The 2,500-nt window shown below is 38.8% G+C and overlaps 1 protein-coding gene across 2 annotated transcripts in view; it reads right to left on the bottom strand.

The window, feature by feature from the left end:
- LOC138047613 (phosphatase and actin regulator 1-like) overlaps positions 1 to 2,500 on the bottom strand; it is a 21,876-nt gene that overhangs the window by 1,885 nt on the left and 17,491 nt on the right. The gene's annotated exons all lie outside the window — the stretch shown is intronic.

Below are 2,500 nucleotides of genomic sequence, written 5' to 3'. Positions count from 1 at the left end.
AATAACCCTAACAGGGAAGCCAAGAAGGGACATGGATGGACAAAACTGGAGAGGATTGAAATGGATTGAATTTGGATAAATTTGAAAAACGTCGGCCCACCGTTTTTCAAATTTATATCATTCTGTATCAAAATGTCATTTACAGAGCTGGAAAATCATTCTCAGTTGTTATGTGGCCGTGATTTTGCAAATGAAAGACTCTTGATCTGCCAATTTGACCTTTAGAGCTCATAATTAACAAAATTAAACAAATTTACCTAAAATAGCGTGACCTAGCCCCTTTAAGTTTGGCAGTTGATTCAAACCTCAAACCTTATAAAGCCAAACGTAATTGAAAAAGTGAACAACAAGTCTATTACAGTCTGCAGTTATTGCTTGCCAAAACAGTGGAAAACATGTGGGAAAGACAAATTATGGAAATAAAGAGCTTGTTTTTCATGCAAATGCCATCAAGGAGGGCAGAAAAAGGTGACGATCATGCAGTTAGCAAATTATTTACTAATTTCCCAAAGAAATGTCACTGTTCCTCGTCCAGTTCCTTTCTTGTCAGCGAACAAAAAATACTGACTGGCGGGAAAATGTTTGCAATAAGTCTTCAGATGCAAGGTTTAAAAAAAAACCTTCAGAGTATCCTGAGAAACATTTAATGTCTCCCTAAACCGAATTGAACCCTTTGTTATTCAGCAAACTGTCACTGAAGAACTGAATGAAGGGGTAGTTTCTAAAGAAACTGTGGTGCTGCGTCGGTGGGGAAGTAGTATACAAAGATTTGGTTTTATCAACGGAGTTGATAATGTAAATTGGCCACCGTACAGAGATTCTAAAAGCTGACGTTTCGAGCGTTAGCCCTTCGTCAGAGCGAATCAAGGGATTATGGGTACGTGTAGTTTTTATAGTAGAGTAGGAGCTATGCTATTGGTGGTAACATGGCAACGTGAAAAATAGGAATATATTAGTTAAATGAAAAGCGTTCGTTAATACCGTGAGGACTAAGGGTGCCGATTTGAAAGATGAATTTTTGTTCCAGATTCTTGCGGCTTTCCGTCGTACCTAGATGTAGGGAAAGGCCGCAGATAGCCATGTGTTTTTTGGAGTGGTTAGGCAGATTAAAATGGCGAGCGACTGGCTTAGATGCATCCTTGTCATTTTTCTCAACATCGCGAAGGTGTTCGCGGACTCGTTCACCTAGTCGTCTACCTGTCTCACCAATGTATAATTTATTGCATAACGTACAGGTTATGCAATAAATGACATTTGCGGAGGTACATGTGAAACGATCGGTGATCTTAACAGATCGCTTAGGTCCCGATATTTTGCTAGTGTTAACAATGAAAAGACAAGTTTTGCATCGTGAGCGCGCGCATTTGAAAGTGCCGGGTTGCTCGTTAGTTTTGAGCGTGCTTCTAACTAAAAAGTTGCCTATGTTTTTGTCGCGTTTGAATGAAATAAGTGGAGGTTGCGAAAAGATTCTACCAGTTTCGGGATCATTTTGGAGTAATTTAAAATTACTAAGAATGATGCTTTTGACTGTGTGATTATGAGGATGGAAAGTGAGGGTGAATGGAATTCTGTCATTCTTATCTTTTTATGACTGACTGACTGACGATCAAATTGTTGGGCGCGATGATGGCCCGCTTTGACCACAGAGACAGGATAACCACGTTTTTCGAAGAACTGGCACATCTCCTCTGATTTGCTGGAAAAATCGGAGTCATCACTACATAGACGTCGAAGTCTAAGAAATTGAGAATAAGGAATGGAGTTCTTGACATGTGATGGATGTGACGATGAATACAACAAATAACTGTGTGAATCTGTAGGTTTGTAATGCACACTAGTACATAGCACGTTGCCTCTAATAGAAACTTTGATATCTAGGAAAGCCAATGAAGTTTCCGAAATTTCCCAGGTATATTTAAGAGCCGGATGAAAAGACTACCAGCATTGAGGATTGCAATAATCGTTTGTCTGTATAGACTAGCCAGAGGAGATTATCTCTGTCGAATGCAGAAATGTCTGCGCTAGGCATCTGCACTGTATCCTCAATCTGTCAGGAAGTCTATCAAGTCCTGGGATACAATTATTATAGGAATGAAGTTAAGTTGGACGCCTGAAATGGGCCTCAGTGAGGAAGGGAACTTCACTGTAAAATTTCTATATGAAGTCAACCCTTTTAGTTGAAAACACTTAAACACTTAAAGTGCACCTAAACTCAAATATTTTTCTACAAAATGTTATCGCCCGCTAAATATTCTTACTGCAAAATTTTGATTTTTTAAAACCACTGGGCAAGACAAGCAAAGTTATCAAAACTAACAGCAATTTGGACCCACAACATAGAAGTGCACTTTACATATAAGTGCACTTTAAAGACAATGGCTAAAAAGCTCTCAGTGGCAATGGCTTTCAAACCCTACTCTAATTTTTTCGTAAAGCCAAATAAAGGATGATAAAGCCTTTCCATGTTGATTAAGTCTAAGATCATCAAAATATGAAAACA

Source organism: Montipora capricornis, chromosome 4, assembly GCF_036669925.1.
Source record: "Montipora capricornis isolate CH-2021 chromosome 4, ASM3666992v2, whole genome shotgun sequence".
NCBI classification, from domain to species: Eukaryota; Metazoa; Cnidaria; class Anthozoa; order Scleractinia; family Acroporidae; genus Montipora; species Montipora capricornis.
Note: the sequence above shows the minus strand (reverse complement) of the source record. Positions and strands in the feature narration are given on the sequence as shown.